Source organism: Leptinotarsa decemlineata, unplaced genomic scaffold, assembly GCF_025532065.1.
Source record: "Leptinotarsa decemlineata unplaced genomic scaffold, Ldec_3_MD MMD2_P_RNA_scaffold_7, whole genome shotgun sequence".
NCBI lineage: Eukaryota > Metazoa > Arthropoda > Insecta > Coleoptera > Chrysomelidae > Leptinotarsa > Leptinotarsa decemlineata.
Genome location: NW_027412534.1, coordinates 4,789,217 through 4,808,059, shown reverse-complemented (window position 1 = coordinate 4,808,059; position 18,843 = coordinate 4,789,217). Strand labels below are relative to the sequence as shown.

The following is an 18,843-nucleotide window of genomic DNA, read 5'->3' as shown; positions in this document are numbered from 1 at the left end:
TATGTGATATGTGCACTCCCGCAATCTTGTACCGAAGACGAATTAACTAGAATTGTGGGTGTACAGACATGAAATTGCATTTAATTTTTCGAGATACCTCAAGCTTGTTCATCTCGTACAAAATATAGGTAAACGCGAATGGTTTTCCTCGAAATTATTTTCTATAGTTACTATAATATTATCTCATAATGAATCTTACGGATCTCATTCTGAGTACTTCCTCAAGAGCGTCCATACAAAAAATTCCAAAGGAAATCAAGACAGAGAATGTGTCTGTTAAAGTGAAATTGAGGGTTTACTAATTTGCTTAATTTGGTGATACTTTGCCCCCCATAAAAATATTAAATTGTGATAATTCATTGAAATACACGATCATGGTAATTGAAGAGGTGAAGAACTACATAAGTAGTATAGTCCAAATTGTTCAGATAATTTATCTTCAAAAGAGAAAAACGGATAAGAAACTGAAGGGAAAATGTGAAAAACAATAAAACATTTTTCATTAGTTTATAGATTTGAGACTTTTTCAAATGAAACAAACTGAAGATTGAAGCCCTTTTGGACTGTTATATTCACAGTGAACTTGACAGGGATCAAACGCAGTTGATTCTCTGAAAAGTCAGTTAGAAATAATATTAAAATAAAATATATTGACATAAAAAAATTCTGTTGAGAGAAAGACTTTGAAGTCTCAGCACTTTCATATAAATCTAAAACAAGTAATACACTCCTCATTTTAAATTGCTATAGATCTCCATCTGGGAATTTGCAAATATTCCTAGAAAAACTTGATGATGTACTGAATTACTTATACTAACCAAATGTGCAGTTTATGATCTGCGGCGACATTAACATCGATGCAAAAACATCAAATAATGACTACCTGAAATTGATGAATATCTTAGCGCCCTCTTTAAAATTGACAATAATTCAGTCAGATGGCCAACTATAGAGTTACAATCAACAGTATAACTATTATAGACAATATTTTCACGAATTTTACTAATGACAGTATTACCTGCATTCTTGACAATACCATATCAGACCATAGAAGCGTCTATGTGGACTTCAATATTGAAGCTCCAAAACAGAGGTCATAATCTTATTATAAAAGAAATTTCAATGATATCTCAATTGCAAATTTTTTGAGAGATCTATTGAATGAAGATTGGTCTGGTATATACGCAAATATTGATGTAAACATGGCGTTCCAATCTTTCATGGATATATTTTTATACTACTTCAATATTAATTTTCCATTAAAGAAAAAATATATAATAAATGATATAAGTAGCAAATGGCTGAATAACGAAGTACGGCAATCCAGTGAAGCTTTGAAAAATCTTCATTTCCTGTCCCAGACTGTTGCTGAAATGAAACCACTCTATATTCAACAGAAAAAAATCCACACCAGTTTAGTGAAATCCACCAAAAAAAAGTATTTCCAAGGTAAAATCACCAACTCAGATAACCCCACAAAATCAGCATGGCAGGTTATATCGGAACTAACAAAGTAAAGGTTCACAATAACATATCAATAAGGAATGGAAACGCCGAATGGATTGAAGATCCAACTTTAGTTGTGAATAGCTTCAATAATTTTTTCAGAAATGCCCCATTTAATATTATTAAAAAAACCCAGAATTCCACAAACTTGTTCAATCCACTAGAAAAATATACTCATTCAAATAAGTTCTCACTGCTATCTTATAATCAAGATGAATTATACAAGCTATTATGGCCAAAATTACAAAAAAAAAACACCTACTCATCTGGATTTGATGAAGTTCCGGGGTTTCTATTAAGAAAAATTTTAGGCTCTATTATCTCACCTATCATATCTGATAAATATTTCATACTGTACAGGAATTTTTTCGAATCTTCTTAAAACGGGCAAAGTCATTCCCATATATAAAAAAGGCGATCCAAATAACATGACAAATTTTCGACCAATTACAGTGCCATCTGTTTTCTCTAAGATCTTTGAATATGCATATTTGAATAGACGGGAACGTTTATTTGAATGAGAACAACATTATATCCAAAAACCAATATGGTTTTCAGAATTCAAAGTCATCAACCGATGTGATTCATTCTTTATATTCTAACGTCTTGAATTCAATTAGCAGGGGCGAGTGCCCTATTGGGGCTTTCTGTGACCTCAGTAAGGCATTCGACTGTGTTGATCACGAAAATCTTTACATAAAACTCCATAATATTGGCATACAAGGAAATGTACTTAACTGGCTGAAAACGTTTGTCTCAACACGGAAGCAATATGTCAGTATCATCAATGATAATAATGATGTGAGAAAGTTATATACATCCAATTATGTGGATATTAATGTAGGTGTCCCACAGGGATCAGTGTTGGGCCCTATACTTTTTTTATTATATGTAAATAATATGGAATCCATCGCCAAATATGCTCATTTTACACTATATGCAGATGACACATCACTGGTTATATCAGATAAAATAGATCAAAATCTACAAACCAAAGGTAACTTAATCCTGCAAAAATTAAACACCTGGTTCAAGGAAAATTCCCTACATTTGAATAATCAAAAAACACGTTTGATAAGATTTCATGCTAGACAAAAAGAAATAGTCAGATTCAACTTGCAAATTGAAGATGATGAAATTTCTCCGTGCTCTACGGTGAAATTTTTAGGTGTACACTTGGATGAATTTCTCAGCTGAAAAACTCATTGTGGAACAGTTATATCAAAATTGAACTCCATGAATCATCTTCTGAGAAACCTTCGTAATATTTCAGGCCAGAAACAGTTGATTATGCTGTATCATGCTCAAGTTGAATCGCTTATTCGGTATGGTATTACTTTCTGGGGAGCTTCCTCTTCATGCAAAGATGTTTTTGTCGCCCAGAAAAAGATTATAAGATGTATAGCAGGAGTCTCAAGAAATACAAGCTGTAAAAGCATTCTTTTAAATTTTGAAATACTAACATTGCCATGCCTGTATTGTATATTCGAATTATGTGTTTTTATATATGATAACCGTAACTGTTTCATAAGAAATGAAAATGTGCATTCTATTGATACCAGGTACAAGACAGACTTTCATATGCCATGTAATAGGGCTCAGATTATTCAATCTGTTACCACTTGAACTGAAAAACTCTAGTACTATCCACAGCTTCAAAATTACACTTGAGTCTTTTCTACTAGAGAAAACCTATTACTCCCTTCAGGGAAGGATTGAATAATAAAATGAAAATTTCAATGAATGCATTACTCTTAGTGGATTGTCTTGTTTTTAGTTATACTTTCAAGCTCTTTTCTGACTATTCCTACACAATGTACCTTTTTGATTGTCTTACAGGACAATAAAAATTATTATTATTATTATTATTATTATTATTAGTAGAAAATCAAAATGCCATCAATACCGAGGAAAATGGAAAAGAATTATGAAAAGCAAGGCTCTCATGTCAACGCTGTGTAACCCCTATGATGGGTTTGAACTCTGAAAGCGGAAGATACTTTCCCAAACAAAAAATACCTTCATCTTTATATTTATCAGTCTTGATAGGAAAAACTATAGCCAAAACTTAAAATTAGAGCTGCCGCTGTCACCATTTGAAATTTAGAAATGGAGAATGATACTTACTCTCAGATGTTGCCTGCAGAAGTGATCACCCTCCAAAGCTTTGGCTTAGCTTCTCCTTATCAAATAGATACTGTTTTAGAATAGAAAACTTTTTCACCTAAGTCCTTCCATGCGCTTTGTCGGGATATGCCATTGATACCTCTTATATAAACTTTTTCTAGGGAGTTCCCTTATTTATGTGAGATATGAAAAACGCTACGTTACCCTTTTTCACCTGTTTCTCCTACCAGTATAATTATCAGCAATACTACACCGTATTCGAAGTTAATAAGTATAATTAAAAAAAATAAGAAATGCAAAAGTCACAAATATGATGTAAGCGACAAAATAAACAAAAAAAACAAACCATCAAAAGGAACACATTAACCTAGTCAGACCATAAGAGAAAGCTCAACCGGCATTCGATTGAATATTCATAAACATGCCCTTTATTCGGCAACTCTATATGAGACAAGCTACTTAAATGAATGTTCACCCACAGTATTTCAATAAAAGCATATGGTTAGCCACCAGATGAAAAAACCCTAAAACTTTCTTACCAATAGCTCTCTTTCTCCGTTTAACTGTAGATAGCGGCTAATCCTTTTATGTTTTACTGAATTTAACACAAAACACCAAATCAGAATTTCACTTGGTTGAACTGGCAACCAAAAAGGAAAGAAAAACCGGGTTTTTCCCCAAACTCCCAAAAGTACCTCGAATATCACACTAGTCGAATAACTCGCGACTGACCTCTTGTTTGCCCCTTTTTTTCGAATACTTTATTAGTTTTCCGACTTTATCCCCCCACAAAAAATTCTCCTCTAATTAATTTTTCTCAACTCGACCTTTCGACGACCCAAAACCACCGACGGACACCTCTCGACTTCCCAAAATTAGGTCAGCGGATATTTCCCTTCTTAAAATTGAATAAAATTACATTCAATTCTATCACTTAGGTCTTTCGATCGCTTCGTGATTCGTTGAGTATTTCGGCCATCTTTAATTTGTTTTTAGCGTACCGTTCCCAGCTTATCGCTGACTTTTCAAAAGACCCAACTGTGTTTCATAAACAAAGTGTCTCCAGCTATCAATAATAATGAGTTTTTTCGTCTGGCCTTTACAAAGTAAATATGAATAAAATCCACTGTTTCTTGTGGTTAAGAAACGTGCCTTTAGCACGTACAAATCATATAATATACATCCGTTCAGTAAGATATCGTTTTCTTTGGGAAATCTTCCGACATTTCTCGATTCCCCATGAACTTCAGTTTTTCCTATTTAGACAAATATGTGAAACCACAAAATTGAAAATAAAATACAGGGCGTCTTCTCATAAGGCGAACTGTTATAGCTGTACAGCGACCAAACTGGAAGAAAAAACTTTCTCCAGGCCCAATTATTACTTCCATTGGTTCTCCAGTCTATTAACCCACACGTGTTAGGAATCACACGTTAAAAGGTAAGACCTCGTTAGTCCTTAGCTCGCACAAGTTTCTCAACTTCTGAGAGTTGTCGTTCGTATAGGGGCGACAGCTGATTAACGGAAAAACAGATTCTTAACACACCTTCTTACTTTCCTGAATGTATTAGTGAAGAAGAAGAGATCACAATATACTACGTGGGATCAAAAGTCTCGGGCCTAACACATACAGATGACAGTCTTATTGCATTCACCGCTTTTTTAGTTAGTACTAACATTCAAATGAAAGCAAACTCATAAGTTTGCGAGTTATTGTACTAATAGACACTTTGGTTATTTTCAAAACAATGGATCAGAAACAATTTCCTGTTTTAATTTTATACTGCTTTTTGATGGGAAAAAAACTGTTCAAGCGCAGCAATAGCTCGAGAAGTATTATGAGGACTCCGCTTCATTACAAACAATAATTTAACGTTGATTTGCTGACTTCAAACGGAGGTAGACGTCCAAATGAGGCAGTAACACCAGAAAACATTAAAAAAAATCCACTAAACCGTTTTCAATGATTGAAAAGTGAAGATGAGTGAGTTAGCTAACATTAAAATTAAATCAATAGAATGTGTTGGCTTAATATTGCATGAGCGCTTGACTATAAAAAAAGCTCTGTTCAAAGTGGGTGCCGCGAGAGCTCACTGTTGACCAAAAACAAGAACGTCTTGATGATTCTGAGCAGTGATTGGCCTTGTTTAAACATAACAAACCGGAGTTATTGGGTTGATGTGTGACAATGGATGAATCAAGGAGCCATCTTTTCACTCCGGAATCAAAACGATCGTCATCTGCATGCAAAGCGTCTGAAAGCACAACAATCGGCTGGAAATGTAATGGCTTCGGTATTTTTGGATGTGCGTTGTGCAATATTCATCGGCCAGCTTGAGAAGATAGTGAAATTATATAGAAATATTGAAGCGTTTGAAGGCCGAAATTGCAAGGAAACGACCGCATATTTTGCTGTGAGGAAGAGGTTATTGCTGAAACAGAGGTCTGTTTTGGAACAAAAAATAAATCGTTCTTCAAAAGTGGTATTGAGATTTTAGAGTGGCGCTGGAATAATTATGTGGCTCTTGATGGAGACTACGTTGATGAATAGAGCCAATTTTTTTCTTCAAAAAAATCATAATCGCCTACCTTGAAAACCCCCAGATTCCAATTTTGAATAAATCGGGCGATAATCACAAAACTCGTCCATCATTCTGGAGCTTTTGTTTAAAAATGTTTTTTTTATGATTTTTATTTTTAACTTTCCAGTTCTCTTGTTATTGACAACTACAAATAATTTTTTTTTTCGTTTATTTCGCCTCCATCGTCATTTTTTTTCAAAAAAATCATAATCGCCTACCTTGAAAACCTCCAGATTCCAATTTTGAATAAATCGGGCGATAATCACAAAACTCGTCCACCATTCTGGAGCCACCACGTTGAATTTCCCAATGTTGACATGAGAATCATAATTTTTGACCTCAAAAACCCCTAGATACCAAATTTGATTCGAATCGGACTATAATCACAAAACTCGTTCGCCATATGAAGCCTCCATTTTGTTTTTTTTCCGTTAACAAAAATTTCATAATGCATTGTCACCGGAATTATGTACACCTGCAAAATTTCAAATCAATCGGATGATTAGAACTGGGTCAAATTCAACTTGCAGAATTTCTTACATTGTTGGTTAGTTTGTTACCTGCAAGTGAACCTAATCCTACAAGCGTATAAATAAAATATTGCCTAAATATACGTTATGCGCTCCGTAATTATATTTTTGACCACTTCCTGTGAAATATCCAGTCCTAAATTTTTATTCCCAATATGTATTCGCGCGCCGCTGTTCTAGAAGCGTGGCTACTACCGCAAACTTCCTCTGATTATTTCTGCCAATTAGCGATGATCTGATGTGAATAATTTGCCTAACTAGTGGCGTTTGTATGAATTTAATTTTGCAAAATATGATCGTATAATTAATTTTTTTTGAAAACTGAGTGTCTTATTGTGAGCTAAATAGGCATTGTAAGGTTCGGACGAAGACATATTTGAATTTTTAGTAAGCATTATCCTGTGCAGAAGTTCAATAAAACTCCTTCAAACAAGACATTTCACACAATTATATTTGGAAAACTATTTTATTTTCTCAAAAAATATCTTCGTCCAAACCTTCCATGCCCTTTTCTGAATATAATGAAATGAACAGAAATCCTTTAAACATGTCTGTGATTACACATTTTGATGAAGCGTACGTGTCTGTAGGCATACCCGGCAAAATCGGGCCTCTCACTCTTAACACATTACAAGAAAGCCTACTGAATGATGTGGTCCGAATAAAAAATACGTTGAATTTTATAAAACAAATTGACCTCTACCAAAAAATATAACTGAGATTGTCGTTCCCAGCTGAGAAATAGTAGCTAATGACCTAGTAGTCGATGCTGCTTGATAAAAAAAGTAATATTGTCCTTATTTTCAAGTAATTGACGTGTTTTGGAGAGCTCCGAAAAAAATTGTTAATTCACCAGTAATAATATTGGAAAAAATTTGAATTTTCACACATCCATAGCTTAGTGACAATTCTAAAAGTTTGTGTAACACATAAAGTGAATCCCTTCAAACGATAGAAGAAAGTTACAGTTTTACTGTGCACACAAAGGAATTTCAACATCTGCAAAAAATAAGTCTCTTACAAAAAACAAACTTTTTGTGTTGTGTCTGGCTGATAGCAAACTATGGAGTATTTTTTATGCAAAGTAATGAAACAACCAACCAAAGAGTTCAAATCTCCTTGTTTTTCTTGTGATACTTGCACAAATTTGATTCGTACAGAAAGTTCCGACATAACAGCATCCTAATTGAAATGCATGTCACTACAAAAACGTACATTGAAATTTAATTGAAAAAAATGCAGGAACAATGAATATGTTGGAAGTTTGTGATACATCATAAAAGATAAGGAAGAAATAATGAATAATAAGAATGAAATTATAAAAATGTAACGAGATAAACTTAACAACTACGAAACAGAACGTACCCATATCACAATACCTACTTACGCCGACACTATACAACGAAGCTCCAACACATTTCCTACCACAACTCTGCAAAATGTTCCCGATATAATAATAAAACCCAAGACTACCCAAGATACCGAAAAAACTAAGGAGGAAATAATAAATAAAATTAATCCATCCAATTTAAAAATTGGCATGAAATCTGGCGCAATTGTTATCAAATGCAAAAACAAGATAGAATCTGAAATTCTGGAGAAGGAAGTTCAAAATAAAATGGAAAATAGGTTAAATGTTGAAACATCAAAAATACCAATGTTTCAACAAATTCTATCGAACGAAGAAACTGAAACCTCAATTTCACAAAAAAACGAAGCCGTAGACGAAATCAAGATAACCTTTATTAAAAAAAGGAAGAGATAACAGTCAACAATCTTTCAGACAACTAATGCGACTGAAAAAGGTTTTTATCGGTTGGGAACGCTATTGAATTTTTGAAGATCTTACAGTTCCACGCTGTTTCCAGTGTCAAGAGTTCTATCATAAAAAACAAAATTGCCCTAATGAACTGATTTGTCCTTTATATAATGGAGAGCGTGGACAAAAAGACTGTCCGAAAATTTGAAAAAAGTGCCAATTGTATCAAATCTAATGATAAGTACAAACTGGAAAATAATGTTGGTCTACAGTTCCATATCAACCTGACAAAAAGTAAAATTGACTACAGTTGTTATTGGTACTAGTGGATCAAGATACCCAAGATACCGTCTTACAAAAGTTAAGATTACTAGAACAAGACCATCTGAGGGAATATGTAGAACCTAAAAATTTTGTATTGTCAAAACATAAACTGTTCAACATTACACACTTTGATATTCGAAGTGCTAACAATTTGATGAGTTCCTGGCACTCATTGAAACATATAATTTAAATTTCACTAGTTCGGACTTCCATTGTCTACTATATAAAATGATTTGAAATCCCTGAAACAAGTAAAAAAGGATAATTAAAAAAGAATAGTTGAAAATAACAATTATATTAAGCAACAATAAACCTGAAATGAAATGATAGTGAAATAACCTACAAGTAAAAATATAATAATTGAATAAATAAAAATTAAAGGAGTGAAAAACGAAAATAATAAAAATAAAAAGTGTAGAGATTCCAAGTCACGTTAGTTCACGACGTTTCGATTGTTGGTATCTACAATCGTCTTCGGGTGATGACTGGACTGATTCCTCCGAGAGATGACTATTTTATAGGCTGTTGAAATACTTTCACTTTCTCTACTTTCCATTTTCCGCTTCACTGATTCCGTGAGAGATGACCGTTTTGGCGGGAGTTGGTCATTTTTCGTTTGATGATGGGTTTCCATATGTTTCGTATATCTACGCTGGCCTGGCTGAATACGTTGTTGGACAACATGTATGTGGCTTCCTTAAATTTTCTCCTGAACCAATGTTCCTCTCTGTGCAAGATCTCAGCTTGGGACCACTCGATGTTGTGTTGATGGGTCCAAACATGGTCTGCTATTCCTGATTTGCTGGTTTCTCCTCGCTGTGTGTGCTTCTTGTGCTCGGCAATGCGAACATTCAATGGCCTCTTAGTTTCACCAATATAGGATTTTCCGCACTCAAAGGGTATCCGGTAAATGCAATTCTTGGAATCGCAGTCCGCGTTTGGGGGCCTTGTTTTCGTGAGGCTGCTACGGATAGTGTTACCGGATCTGAAACAGGTTCTAATGTTGTACTTGGAACCAATTCTTCTTGTCCTCTCCGATAATCCTCTGATGTAGGGAAGTGCAAGCACTGGTTGTGACGGCTTCTCTTCCTTGCGAGGCTCCTGCTGTCTTTTAGCCAAAGTCTTTTCTACCATCGCTTTGGAGTATCCATTCCGCTGAAGATCATTTTTGATGATGTCTAGTTCCTTCTCGAGACCTTCCTTTGTATTACAGAGCCCAAAAGCACGGTCTAATAGAGTCTTGATGATTCCTCTTTTTGTCGATTGATGGTGGTTGGATTCGTGGTTCAGGTACTGTCCCGTATGAGTGGGTTTTCGGTATACAGATGTTTCCCACTTAGTGTCGGTCCTCTTCACCAAAACGTCTAAGAATGGCAATTCATTGTGGATTTCCTTCTCCATTGTGAAAGTGATGGAAGGTCTCACGCTGTTGATGTGTTTCAGAAAGGCGTCTAGTTCAGTATTCCCATGGTTCCATATTATGAAGGTGTCGTCAACATATCTCAACCAGACTCGAGGTTTCTTGTGGGCTTCTTCAATGGCCAGAGTTTCAAACCACTCCATATATATGTTGGCTATGACTGGTGAAAGTGGCGATCCCATTGGCAGTCCCTCATCTTGTGTAAAGAATTCGTCCTTCAGTTGGAAATAACAGTTTCGTACACAGCATCCTAGTAATTCCATAATTACTTCTATAGGTAGATTCGTTCTCTCTTTCAGGTTCCTGTCTTCGGATAGCTTTCTCTGTATGATTTGGAGTGCTTCTTCGACCGGAACGTTGGTGTAAAGGCTTTCCACGTCGAAACTAATTAGTTGATCTTCCTGTGTAGAAAGCTATCCGAAGACAGGAACCTGAAAGAGAGAACGAATCTACCTATAGAAGTAATTATGGAATTACTAGGATGCTGTGTACGAAACTGTTATTTCCAACTGAAGGACGAATTCTTTACACAAGATGAGGGACTGCCAATGGGATCGCCACTTTCACCAGTCATAGCCAACATATATATGGAGTGGTTTGAAACTCTGGCCATTGAAGAAGCCCACAAGAAACCTCGAGTCTGGTTGAGATATGTTGACGACACCTTCATAATATGGAACCATGGGAATACTGAACTAGACGCCTTTCTGAAACACATCAACAGCGTGAGACCTTCCATCACTTTCACAATGGAGAAGGAAATCCACAATGAATTGCCATTCTTAGACGTTCTGGTGAAGAGGACCGACACTAAGTGGGAAACATCTGTATACCGAAAACCCACTCATACGGGACAGTACCTGAACCACGAATCCAACCACCATCAATCGACAAAAAGAGGAATCATCAAGACTCTATTAGACCGTGCTTTTGGGCTCTGTAATACAAAGGAAGGTCTCGAGAAGGAACTAGACATCATCAAAAATGATCTTCAGCGGAATGGATACTCCAAAGCGATGGTAGAAAAGACTTTGGCTAAAAGACAGCAGGAGCCTCGCAAGGAAGAGAAGCCGTCACAACCAGTGCTTGCACTTCCCTACATCAGAGGATTATCGGAGAGTATAAGAAGAATTGGTTCCAAGTACAACATTAGAACCTGTTTCAGATCCGGTAACACTATCCGTAGCAGCCTCACGAAAACAAGGCCCCCAAACGCGGACTGCGATTCCAAGAATTGCATTTACCGGATACCCTGTGAGTGCGGAAAATCCTATATTGGTGAAACTAAGAGGCCATTGAATGTTCGCATTGCCGAGCACAAGAAGCACACACAGCGAGGAGAAACCAGCAAATCAGGAATAGCAGACCATGTTTGGACCCATCAACACAACATCGAGTGGTCCCAAGCTGAGATCTTGCACAGAGAGGAACATTGGTTCAGGAGAAAATTTAAGGAAGCCGCATACATGTTGTCCAACAACGTATTCAGCCAGGCCAGCGTAGATATACGAAACATATGGAAACCCATCATCAAACGAAAAATGACCAACTCCCGCCAAAACGGTCATCTCTCACGGAATCAGTGAAGCGGAAAATGGAAAGTAGAGAAAGTGAAAGTATTTCAACGGCCTATAAAATAGTCATCTCTCGGAGGAATCAGTCCAGTCATCACCCGAAGACGATTGTAGATACCAACAATCGAAACGTCGTGAAATAACGTGACTTGGAATCTCTACACTTTTTATTTTAATTATTTTCTTTTTTCACTCCTTTAATTTTTATTTATTCAATTATTATATTTTTACTTGTAGGTTATTTCACTATCATTTCATTTCAGGTTTATTGTTGCTTAATATAATTGTTATTTTCAACTATTCTTTTTTAATTATCCTTTTTTACTTGTTTCAGGGATTTCAAATCATTTTATATAGTAGACAATGGAAGTCCGAACTAGTGAAATTCATCACGAAACATTGTCAATCACCTTCAAACATATAATTCAACTCGTGACATTTTTGTTTCAAGTGGATGATTTAAAAATATATCTTTGAATAACCGCAATATACCAGGTTATACAACAATACATAATGATGGTGATTTTGATAGAAACGATGGTGTTTTGATTTCAATCAAATCAAACCTTCACTACAATATTTCCAATCACAAATTGACTATATGTGTCTCCTTAAGTATCATAAATTCAACAATCAATAATGTGTCCTGTAAAATAATTGCTTTATACAGGCCTAACCCAACTAATCTGGTCTCGTTTATTGATGAACTTGATTTATATCTGGACAAAAACCAGACCAACAAAATGGATGTTCTTATTGGTGACATCAATAATAATTTATTAAATGAAAACGATATTTACCTAAATACATATATTTCTGTACTAGCTAAATATTGATTTGTGCCATAGGTACATACTGAACTCTACAAATATTACTCCTGAAACTAAATCAGGCATTGATCACATTTTTCTTAAAAAACCTAACAATAACAAACAATTTATTCATAAACAGAGAAAACTTCACAACAAAAATCGACTTTAAAAAATTAGGGAACCTATTACAAAATGAGACCTGAGATGTAGTATTAAGTGAACGGGACCCTAAACTCGGAACTGATCTCTTCGTAAATACATTCAATACTGCTATTGAAAATACCCACGAGTATAAAATTATGGCACCAAAAACACATGAAAATAAAACCATGGATAACTGAAGGTTTAATTGTATCAATTAGAAATAGGGACAAATTGAAGAATCAACTAAACAAACACTTCACATACGAATTGGAACAAGAATACAAAACTTATAGAAATAAACTAAATAAACTATTAAATAAAAATAACTATTATTTGAAACAAATTGAAAACAGTAAAAATAAGGTAGAAAAAACTCATCAACTACCTCTTTTTTGATAGAAAGAATTAGTATTGCTATTCTACGTGGCAATGCTGCTTCGGTCCTTGGAACTTTTCCTCCTTCACATAATTTTGATGAGATCATGCATTGCCCTAATTTCAGTACGAAACTGAAATATCTTCGAAACAAGCCGAGATATGTGGATATTCATCAGTCTCCTATCAAGGTTATCTTATTTTTCAGTGCGGTCAGTGGACTCAGGTCATTCTTGCCCCCCAAATATGAGTTGTAGTCCTCGTAGAACTGGTTCCCTTTCAGAGGAAGAGCTTCATGAAGCAAGAGCCGAATCGATTCCACTACGAAACCCTTCTATACGTGGAAGGATCGATCGCAGCTTGAAAAATTGTTCTTATGGAGATTATGTGAAAATGTTCTTCCTTATGAATCAGTAAAGAGTTGTCCTGAAAATCTAGAGAATAAAATTGGATTGGATAATTTAGGAAACACTTGCTACATGAAAAGCATTTTACAAGTGTTGTTCATGACGAAGAATTTCAAAAATGAGGTTTTAATGATGAACGAGAACGGGAATGTTTTCTACTTATTCATCAAACTCAAACACCTGAGCAGCTGCAGTTTCGTAAGAATGTATCATCTTTCCCTCCAACCGATTTCCTGGAGTCTTTGAAGTCCACTAGATACTCGTTAGGACAACAAGAGGATTGTTCCGAATTCTTGTTGAATACTCTTCTTGAGCAAAAAAATAGCACCATTGTTTTTTTTTATAAAAAATTTCTGAAAATAATTCCTTTTCAATAAAAATATTTTCGACTTTGATATCTTGCCCCGTTCAAAAGCTAAGAGGGGAGGGGAGAATATTTGCGTCCACACTATATTACTAAATATGGTTGTACAGTTCAAAATAAGTCGTTTTGAATAGAAAGAAAATAGAATTATTTCTATTGTTATATGTTGAACAAATACACTCATCTAAAACCTACGTACATTCATCTAAATTGTGGCAGTTGGTCATTCTTTATGTTTTCTAACTTAGTAAAAGCTATACATTTGAGGAATGTGATTAGCGCGCTTCAGAAAGTGGAATCGGAATGCCGACCCATGGAGGGACAGTCAGTGAGTCAGACCAAAGAACGAGCGGTGAAAATGAAGGTTTCTCACCGGCCGAGGTGAAAGGTCAGACCGCCACTCACGTCGAACACGCCCCTCGCACGCACATTAATTTTTTTTGGCTTGTTTTGGGGTAGAACGTGCATTTTCTCCCAAGTTGTAACAAAACACATTCAGAAAGAGGTCACAACACTTTGAAGATTCAGTGACTTGGCAAGCAAATATTAGCATCTGCTCTGATGAATTTCATTAGTTCAGACTTCCATTGTTTAATATTATATAAAATGATTTAAAATCCCTAAAAGAACCAATACAAATGAAAAATTAAAAACAGTAGCTGAAAATAACAATTACAATAAAAAAAACCTGAAATGAGATTACAGTGAAATAAAATGAAAGTGAGGAAAAGAAGAAAAAATTAAGAGAGTCCAAGCCAAGTTACTTCACGAACTTACCTGCAGAAGTAATTATGGAATTACTAGGATGCTGTGTACGGAACTGTTATTTCCAACTGAAGGACCTATTCTTTACACAAGATGAGGGGCTGCCAGTGGGATCCTCACTTTCGCCAGTTATAGCCAACATATATATGGAGTGGTTTGAAACTCTGGCCATTGAAGAAGCCCACAAGAAACCTCGTATATGGTTGAGATACGTTGACGACACTTTCATAATATGGAACCACGAAAATACTGAACTAGACACTTTCCTGAAACACGTCAATAGCGTTAGACCTTCCATCACAACGAATTGCCATTCTTAGACGTATTGGTGAAGAGGAAGGACACTAATGGGAAACATCTGCATACCGAGAACCTACTCACACGGGACAGTATCTGAACCACGAAGGTCTCGAGAAGTAACTGTACAACATCAAAAATGATCTTCAACGTGGCCATGGTGGCCATGTTGACACGAAACGTTTTATTGAATATTCATTATTATGTTGACTACATTAAATAGCGTCGTCCATGGGTATCTGACATTCGGTTTATGGCGTGCAAAGCCCAAGAACCAAATCACACTTGCCACATATGCAAAGCCCAAAGTAGAACAACAACAAAATGGCTACCAGAGCAGATACTCAGTCAGATTGCTCCCAGTTATGTGTGTTTAAATGCTGCAAAAATAAAACATCTGTTCCCTACGTATGTACAAAGTGTTTTAACGTATTTCATAGGAGTTGTGTAGTGCGTAATAAAAGCAAATATAAGTTCGACCAGGGTAACAGAGTGATCTGCTGTAAAAATGAATCCGGCAGTGATAATGATAACTCTAATTCGGAAGATATGAATCTCCTTGAAAAAACAATCAGCGACCTGCATGAAGAAGGTATAAACAGAGATAATCACATAAAAAATTAAAAAGTGATCATGAACTATTTGTTATCAAAGCAACAAAAGCGGAAGAGAAACTAACTCATTTACTAGAGCAACAAAAAAACTTAACAAAAGAATTGCAAGATAAAATAAAAATATTACTAAAAGAAATAAGCAAATACCACAGAGATAAGCTGGAGGTCCACACACAAACCGACATCATAAAAAGACATGACGAATTCACATTAATGAATGACCTTTCCATTGGCGTGGAAGGAAGTAGTTTTAGGGATGGCTTTACCCAGACATTAAATACTCAGTCTGATAGTGTAGTAGGAAAACAGAGCTCTTGTTCAAAGTACATATCTGTGGCAAAAAAGCATGATGCATTAAAATATAACAAGAATGAAAATTCCGACGAAGAAAGTTTGGATAAAACTTACAACAATGATTCTAATGAGACCACAGATAAGTGCCTCTCAAATTCCGAGTTAAATATCTCAGAAAATGAACATATTGTAATGAATTCAAGTAACTATGGATCTGATGAAGAAAGATATGATTGCATATCCAAAATTTCTGAAATCCCAAGAAAAATACTGATTATAGGGGATCAATATGCAACTAATTTCTATACTGTTTTGAACAAGAAGATTCCCGAGACAAATTACCAAATCGAGGAAATTATATGTGCCCAAACAGAACTATAAGAGCCTCCAATCAAGAAAGCTCCAATACATCTTTTTTAGAGATCCAGAATCCACAACATCAGGAAAGGTAATAAATAGCATAAGCAAATCCGCTATTTCTGTAATATTGCTGAACATCCAATCTTTACGATGCAAAGCAGACGAATTAGGAATATTTCTTGAAGACAAGAATAATCCGAATTTTGTACTTCTAACCGAACACTGGCTTAAGGACAGTGAGCCCTGCCATTTAGGGAATTATACCTATCTCTCCAAATTTTGTCGAAATGCCTTATATGGCGGCACTATGATCTTAATTGAGGAGGAATCTTTGGCCAAATATCGGCCTCAAAATATAGTAAAATTTAATTACCTTAATGAAGAAAAAGCATTTGAGTGCTCTGTTTGTTATCTAAAAACCATCAATTTGGATGTTTTGTGCTTATACAGATCACCTACATCTGATGTAAATTTATTTTTAACTAATTTAGAGATAATATTGAATGATTTGCCCATCCATGCAAACATACTCCTGTGCGGAGATTTTAATATAGACTACTCAAATATTAACTCTTGTACCACACAAGAACTTATAAATTTGTTTAATTCTTTAAATTTGAATATGCATGTTGAATCAAACACCAGAGTCACTAAATATTCCTCATCTTGTATAGACTATATATGTAGTAATTTTGACATTGGAAATGTTCTATGCTCTGTTACATCCTCAGGGATTTCGGATCATGAGGTTATAGAATGTAATATTGTTCATGAGATGTTACCAAAAAATAAAATTAGGATTGGAAGAATCTATAGTAGTGTAAACTATGATAGGTTTTATCAAAAGTGTGCTAATCTAGACTGGAATGGTACCCTATCTACGCAAGAACCTTTTCTTGCTTTTTACTGTCAACTTATGGAAGTATTCAATGTATCTTTCCCACTGAAAAAAATCAAAATGAAACGGAAAAAGTCTTGGGTAACAGCTGGAATTAAAGTATCTTCAAAAAACATGCGCTCCTTGCATTACATAAAAAAATTCACAAATAATCCTGCTATACATGAATAATACCGTAGTATATACAGAAATCTAATAAAATTAACAAAAGAAAACTACTATAAAAATAGAATCAATCTATCAAATAATAAAATGAAGGAAACATGGTCTATCATTAACGATATACAAGATAAGAATAAAAAAAAAAGACTCACCGATATTCCTATCAGCTCAGATGAAATCAATAACTTTTACTGTACAATTGCTAATAAACTCAGTACACATATTTCTCCACCGCATGATCCACCAATCCACCTTGAAAACTTATCAATTAAGGAATCCTTTACACTGCAAGACACTAATATTTATGAGCTTGCAGAAGTGATCAAAGACAAAAAAAATAAAAAAGCAGTAGGTTTTGATGTCATCTTAATTAAAATTTTTGAAAATCTCCCAATTGAAGCCCTTGAAACTCTTGTGTTACTGAAAAACTTTTCATTCCATAGTGGATTGTTCCCATCTTTCTTAAAATTATCGGTAGTCATTCCTCTACACAAAGGTGGCGATCTTGAAGACCCTTCAAACTATCGGCCAATTTCCCTTACACCTACGTTGGCAAAAATTATCGAACAACTCGTCAAAAAAAGGCTCAAAGAGTTTCTTGTAACTCACAAAGTAATCAATGAAAATCAATTCGGCTTCCAAACCAATAAAAACACCCATGAAGCAATTTTCAGTTTTCTGTATGAGGTATATGCAAATATTAACATTGGAGATGTAGCCGCGGCAGTCTTCTGCGATTTTGCGAAAGCGTTCGACTGTGTTAACCACAATTTACTCCTGCATAAGTTGTATTATTATGATTGTAGAGGAAAAACGCTCGAGTGGTTTCAGTCATATTTAACGGGACGAAGTCAGATGGTGAGGACAAACGAACTATCAAAAAAACTAGAAATCAATTCCGGTGTACCACAAGGTTCAGTACTAGGCCCGATCCTCAGTATTATTCAACATCAGCAGAACAAATATGATCTCTTTTAAATGTGATCTTGACAATTTACCCTTAGCTAACGGAACTATTGAAAATAAAGATTGCGCTAGGTTTATAGGACTTTATATAGACAAAGGTCCGAAATTCGAAAACCACATAAAAAAACTGAGGGCTACAGTTACCTCGGGGTGCTATGCACTGAGAGTTATATCTAGAGAACTTGGAAGCTCTACAGCAAGAACTGCATATCATGCTATGATAGAGACGCACCTGAGATACGGTATACCTTTTTGGGGGGGTGTGCAGTTCCCACCTTCTTGATTCTATTTTAAAATTACAATAAAGAGCAATCAGACACATATACAAGATTAATCCACGTGAATCATGCAAGCTAATATTTGAAGAAAAACGAATATTAACAGTGGTAGCACTCTTTATTTTGGAAACTGTGTGTCTCGTTAGAAAAAATATATTGCGATATAACAACAATTATTTCCATTACAACACCCACATAAGTAACAAAAATAACCTAAAACTGCCTATCCCTTCCTCCGCATTAATCAAGGATTCTTTTTTTTTATAACGGTGTTAAAATGTACA

The 18,843-nt window shown here is 35.2% G+C and overlaps 1 protein-coding gene across 1 annotated transcript in view; it reads right to left on the bottom strand.

Moving 5' to 3' along the window:
- LOC111515123 (uncharacterized) overlaps window positions 1-4,583 on the bottom strand; it is a 108,310-nt gene extending 103,727 nt beyond the window's left edge. Inside the window, exon 1 of the mRNA XM_074170246.1 lies at window positions 4,173-4,583. The gene's annotated coding sequence lies outside the window, so the exon portion shown is untranslated. The remainder of the gene's footprint in view (window positions 1-4,172) is intronic.
- Between the last annotated feature and the right edge of the window lie 14,260 nt (window positions 4,584-18,843).